We start from the raw sequence: 7,235 nt of genomic DNA on the forward strand, positions 1-7,235 counted from the left end.
TTGAATGGAAGTTGAGTAGTCAAACCACTCACCAAATCTCTATGTGGTAGCCCTCCTGTGATCTTTGAAGAGATCCTGAAAACAGGGTCCTTGCCCTCAAAGAAAACCAATCTGATACCAGCCTTTCTCTGTGAGTAATGCTTTTTCTAGAATATTCCAGTTTCCTTGGACTCACTGCAAATGGTCAAGTAGCAGCAGGCCTGGCTGGGAGGTATGCAAACACACAGTTACAGTAAAGAGGCAGAGGGCAAGTCACCTGACTTTCTTTTATTGTGTTATTCTGGGCACTGCCAACCTTCTCCCTGATGAGCATAGGTTGCTTTATTTTGGGCAATCATCACCACAGGCCAAATTTGCCCATGAGACCAGATATCTGGAACTGAAAAATGAGAAGAATCAGAAATGAAAGCACTGACAAGAGAAGAGTTCATAAGGTAAAATTGTGATTTTAAGATAAATAAGAAATTTCAATTTTTTTCTCCTTTAGGCAGGATCTCACTGTGTTGCTAGATTAGCCCCAAACTTATGAGTGGCCTGCATCTGCATCCCCAGTACTTGGGATTACAGGAAAGCCACAGTGTAACAGGCCTGCTAAATATAAAACTATGGGTTGATATTGGAAACATAACTGGATTTTCTTTTATTATCATTTTCTTAGTCAATTGTTTTATTTATTTATATATATTAATTATATATACATATATGTAGTTACATCACTTTCCCCTTCTCTTTCTTTTCTCTAGTTCTTTCCATGTCCCTTTCATGCTCCTCCATGTCAAATTGATAGCCTCTTTTGCCTTGATTATTATAGTTACACACATATACACACACAAACACACACTCATGTATGCAAACATGCATAACTGTACTCACATGCACACACATAAGCACATACATGCATGCATACATGCATATACACAGGGGTGCATACATACTCTCATGCACACATGCATGCAGACCCACACACCTTCACACACAGTTACATATGTAAATATGCTGAATCCATCTTTGTATATGATTTGGAGGCTAACTGCTTTGTATTAGATAACCAATCATGGAGTTCATCCCTGGGAGAATTTAATTTGCTCTCCCTTACCAGTCATTAGTTGCTTGTAACTTTCCTTCTTCCATGTTATCAAGTCTCTTGATATTGTCATTGTTCAGGTCTTGTTTATGAAGTCAATTCTTAAACAAGAAGGGCAGTCAAATAGCAGACTTCCTGTTATTCTTACATTTTAAAAGTATTAAATCAATCAAAATCATGTCACTGTAAAAAGCATTAGACAATTTTGAAGCAAAGAGCTTAGCCTTGGTTTGAATACAGTATTCAGATTGTATCATAATGTAGCTCAAGTTCCCTGCTATAGAACATTAAAGTTTTCTTCAATTAGTTGCAATTAATGTGACAGTGCAAGTGAATGTCCTTGATTACTTGTAGATCTCATTGATTGCTTCTAGTCATTTTTATAAATAGCATATAGTAGAGTGAATTTACAAATCTGATAATTTTTATAATTTTGCCCTTCTAAAAATTTCCTTCTAGATTATAACAAATTATGCCCCCCTCCTTAACAGAACATTCATCCTATATAGAGTTGGCTGGGTTGGAACTAATGAGTTGGAACTAATGTAACCCAGGCTGGCCTTAATTTGTGATCTTTCTATTTTAATGCCTGGGAGTTGGCATTATAGACTTGTGCCACTACACGTGACAGAAATGACAGAAAAATAAATTGTTATTCTGAAAGTGTTTTTTGCTTGCTATGATTATCTCCATATATTCTTGAGATCTTAATAAAAAAAATCTCAAAATCAAAATCAGCGAGGGTGTCTCATTGATCTGGAGCTCTGGCTGGCTAGGCTGAGTGGTCAGTGAGCTCCAGGGACTAATTGGTCTCTGCCACATCTCTTGCCCACAAGGTGCTGCAGCTATAGATACAGCCAGCATGGCTCACTCTTACATGGCTGGACTCATGTTTGTGTAGCAGTCATTTTACCAGATGATCCATCATCCTAACCCTTGTAAAAAACAGTGTTTATTGCAACCATGAGTCTAATTGTTTCCCTGATTTCTTTCTCAGCATGTTTGTGATTACTGTACCCGAAGGCTACTTACTTTTGTATGTAAGTTTTGTATCCTGCTTTTTTTCTGAAAGAGTTTTCTGCTAAGAGTTTTCTGGTGGAGGTTTTAGGGTCTGTTAAAAAAATCATATTATTTGCAAAAAATTGTATACTTTAAGCTCTTCATTTTCTATTTATGTCTTTTGATTTCTTTCTCTTGTTTTATGGTTCTAGCTAAGACTTCAAGTATTACATTGGATAAGAATAATCCTTGTTTTGTTCCTGGTCTTAATGGAAATACTTTGAATTTTTTGATATTTACTGTCACATAGTTTAGGTTGGCCATGTAGAGCTTTTTATTAAAAAAAAATGGTTATTTTACTTTTTAAATTTTCAAATGTTATCCCCCTTCCCAGTTTTCTCTCCACAACCCCCCTATTCCCTTCCCCCTTCTTTGCCTCTATGAGAGTGCTCCCCAACCCGCCCATCCATTCCTGCCTCAGCACCCTAGCATTCACCTACCCTTGGTTATCCAGTCTCCACAGGCCAAGGAGCTCACCTCCCAGTGATGTCACATTAGACAATCCTCTGCTACATACCCAGCGGGAGCCATGGGTACCACCTGTGTACTCTTTGATTGGCAATTTTATTCCTGGGTGCGTTGGGGGTCTGGTTCGTTGATCTTGTTCTTCCTATAGGGTTGCAAATCCCTTCAACTCCTCCAGTCTTTGCCCCAACTTCTCCATTGGGATCCCCACGCTTAGTCTGATGTTTGGCTGCAAGTGTCCACATTTGTATTGGTCAAGCTCTGGCAGAGCCTCTTAGAAGACAGCTATACCAGACTCCTATCAATAAGCACTTCTTGGCATCAGCAACAGTGTCTGGGTTTGGTGTCTGCAGATAGGATGGATCCCTAGGTTGGATAGTCTCTAGATGGCCTTTCCTTCAGTCTCTACTCCCCTCTGTCTCTGCAATTCCTTTTGACAGGAGGAATTCTGGATTAATATTTTTGTGGTGGGTGAGTGGCCCCATTCCTCAAGCAGAGGCCATGCCTATTCACTGGATACAGTTTCTATAAGTTCTAGATCATCTTTGTTGGGTATTTTGGCTAATGTCCTTCTTGTTTGGTTCTGGGAACATCTTGGGTCCCTGGCATCTGGAACTTTCTAGTGGCTACATCCAGTTGCTTCTCATACAGTGCTACACATCTCCTTTCAAATTACTGACCCTCTGTACTTCTTCCCCATCTCCTTCTGGATCTGAACCAGCACCCCGTTTCCCTCCACCTTCACTCTCCCTCCCAGATCCCTCTCTCCCTCTACTTCCCAAGACTATTTTCTTCCCCCTTTCTGAGTAGGATGGTAGTATCCACACTTTGGTGTGGTCTTCTTTCTTCTTGGGTTTCATATGGTCTATGAGTTGTATCATTGGCATTCCAAGCTTGTTTTTGGCTAATATCCACATATCAGTGAATATGTGTGTTCTTTTGAGACTGGGTTACCTCACTCAGGATGATATTTCTAGTTCCATTCATTTGCCTAAGAATTTTATGAAGTCATTGCTTTGAAGAAAGAAATTGAAGATCTCAGAAGATGGGAAGATCTCCCATGCTCATGGATTGGCAGGATTAATCTAGCAAAACTGGCCATCTTGGAAAGGCAATCTACAGATTCAATGCAATCCCCATCAAAATTCGAACTGTGCAATAACAAAACACCCAGGATAGTGAAAACTATCCTCAACAATAAAAGAGCTTCTGGGGTAATCACCATCCCTGACCTCAACCTGTATTAAGGATCAATAGTTATTAAAAAGATTGCATGGTATTGGTACAGAGACAGGCAGGTAGATCAATGGAATAGAATTAAGACACAGAAATGATCTTTGTTTGACAAAGGATCTAAAACCATCCAGTGGAAAAAAGATAGCATTTTCAACAAATGGTGCTGGTTCAACTGGAGGTCAGTATGTAGAAGAATGCAAATCAATCCATTCTTATCACACTGTACAAAGCTCAAGTCCATGTGGATCAAGGACCTCCACATAAAACCAGATACACTCATACTAATAGAAGAAAAAGTGGGGAAGAGCCTTGAGCACATGGGCACTGGGGAAAATTTCCTGAACAGAGCACCAATGGATTATTCTGTAAGATCAAGAATTGCCAAATGGGGCCTCATAAAATTGCAAAGCTTCTGTAAGGCAAAGGACACTGTCATTAGGACAAAATGACAACCAACAGATATGAAAAAGATCTTTACCAACCCTACATCTAATAGAATTCAATATATACAAAGAACTCGAGAAATTAGACTCCACAGAGTCAAATTACCCTATTAAAAATGGAGTACAGAGCTAAATCAAGAATTCTCAGCTGAGGAATATTGAATGGCTGAGAAGCACTTAAAGAAATGTTTAACATCCTCAGTAATCAGGGAAATGCAAATCAAAACAACCCTGAGATTCCACCTCATACCAATTGGAATGGCTAAGATCAAAAACTCACGTGACAGCACCTGCTGGCAAGGATGTGGAGAAAGAGGAACACTCCTCCATTGTTGGTGGTGCAAGCTGGTACAACCTCTGTGGAAATCAATCTGGAGGTTTCTCGGAAAATTGGACATAGTACTACCTGAGGACCCAGCTATACCTCTCCAGGGCATGTACCCAAAAGATGTTCTAACATATAACAAAGACACGTGCTCCACCATATTCATAGCAGCCTTATTTATAATAGCCAGAATCTGGAAAGAACCCAGATGCCCTTCAACAGAGGAATGGATACAGAAAATGTGCTACATTTATACAATGGAGCACTACTCAACTATCAAAATCAATGACTTCATGAAATTCATAGGCAAATGGATGGAACTAGAAAATATCATCCTGAGTGAGGTAACCCAATTACAAAAAAACACATACGGTATGCACTCACTGACAAGTGGATATTAGCCCAAAAGCTTGAATAATCCAAGATACAATCTATAGACCACATGAAGCTCAAGAAGAAGGATGACCAAAGTGGGGATGCTTCAGTTCTTCTTAAAAGGGGTACAAAAATATTTATAGGTGGAAATATGGAGACACAGTTTGGAGCTGAAGTGGAAAGAATGGCCATTCAGAGCCTCACCCACTTGGGCATCCAGCCCATACACATACAGCCACCAAACCCAGACACTGTTGCTGAAGCCAAGAAGTGCATGCTTAGGGGAGCCTGATATAGCTGTCTCCTGGGAGGGTCTGCCAGAGCTTGACAAATACAGAGACAAATGCTAGCAGCCAACCATTGCACCTAGAATGGGGTCTCCATTGGAGGAGTTAGAGAAAGGATTGAAGGAGCTGAAGGAGCTTGCAACCACATAAGAACAACAACACCAACCAACCAGAGCTCCCAGGGAGTAAACCACTACCCATAGAGTCCACATGGACAGACCCATGTCTCTAGCAGCATATATAGCAGAGGATGGCCTTGGTGGGCACCAATGGGAGGAGAAGCCCTTGGTCCTGACAAGGGTGGACCCCCCAGTGTACGGGAATGTCATGGTGAGGAGGCATAAAGGGGTGTGTGGTTGGGAGGGGGAACACCCTCATAGAAGCAGGGGGAGGGAGTATCTGATTGGGGGTTTATTGATGGAAAACTGGGAAAGGGTATAACATTTGAAATGTAAATAAAATATATACAATAAAAAAAGAATATGAAAGTAGGGTTCAATAAAGAGAACTGTTGAAAAAAAACTTGAAATACTGGAATATAATATTCAATATATCAAATAAAGAGCTCTGTAGAAAGCCTTACCAATAGAGTAGATCAAAGGGAAGATAGAATTTCAGGGCCTGAATGCATGGTAGAGGAATTGGACAATGACAAAGACAAAGAGAACACTTAAGAGCTGTGAGACAGTGAGGAATAAAAAAAAGAAATGTACAAAGCATGAATGTAGAAGAATACTGTCATGCTAAAGGTATAGAAAACATTTTTAATTACCTTACAGTATAGGGGGCAATGACTCAGTAGTTAGGAGCACTTGCTGCTCTTCCAGGAGTCCAAGGCTCATTTCTAAGTCCCTGTGTGGTGACTCCAATCATCTGTGACTACAGTTTGGGGGAGGGAAATCCAGTGTCTTATTTTGGCCTCCATGTGTACTAGGTACACATGCAACACACAAACACATGTGCAGGCAAAACATCTATACACATAAAATAAATATTTAGAAAATTAAAAGTGAAACTAAATTTACAGAAGAATGGTAAAGACCTTTGTCTTTATGTGATGCAATTTGGGGCAAGGGAGAATGAAAATATAGTGTAAGAGAAATTCAGTCACAGCTCTGATAAGATTGAGATATAGATAAGGTTGATATATATTAAGTAAAACACAATGAAATGCAAAGGACTGAGAGATGGGTGGGGTCTAGGATCCAAATGCAGTGTCTTGGCTCCCAGCCACCTGACAATCCCATAAGTGCTTTGTGAGTCACACTTTGATGAGTCACAGAGGCTGTCTTCATTTTGGGTAGTCCTTTGTGAGTTAGGTCTCAGATGCTCATCATCCTGTGTGGGCCTTCAAGTGTGTGGTTTTGAACGCAGGCCTCAATACTAGTTGGCCATTCCCAGTGTGTTGGTCATGGAACCTATATCAATGTTCCCTTGAAGACTCTGGCTCCAACCAGGTTTCTACCTCACTGGATACTATGTGGTTCTAATTTGAAGCTCATGCCTGTAATCCCAGCTTGGGCTAGAATGAGATCATGCCAGAGAAAGATCTAATATTTTATTAACTAGAGCAAAAACTAGATTATTTTTTTTGTTGATAAGAGAGATAGCAGTGCAGAAGCTGCATTGCACTGTGAACACTGCAACTTGAAAGGTAGAGAATGAGGAAGATAGCAAGACGCAGGAAGGGTGACAAAGTATGTTTTGTTTTTTTATAATTTCCTTTATTTATTTATTTTTCTCCATCTTTATTAGCTTGGGTATTTCTTATTTACATTTCGATTGTTATTCCATTTCCCGGTTTCCCGGACAACATCCCCCTAACCCCTCCCCCTCCCCTTCTATATGGGTGTTCCTTTCCCCATCCTCCCCCCATTACCGCCCTTCCCCCAACAATCCCGTTCACTGGAGGTTCAGTCTTGGCAGGACCAAGGGCTTCCCCTTCCACTGGTGCCCTTACT

The sequence above is a fragment of the Rattus norvegicus genome, chromosome 14, assembly GCF_036323735.1.
Source record: "Rattus norvegicus strain BN/NHsdMcwi chromosome 14, GRCr8, whole genome shotgun sequence".
Taxonomy (NCBI): Eukaryota; Metazoa; Chordata; class Mammalia; order Rodentia; family Muridae; genus Rattus; species Rattus norvegicus.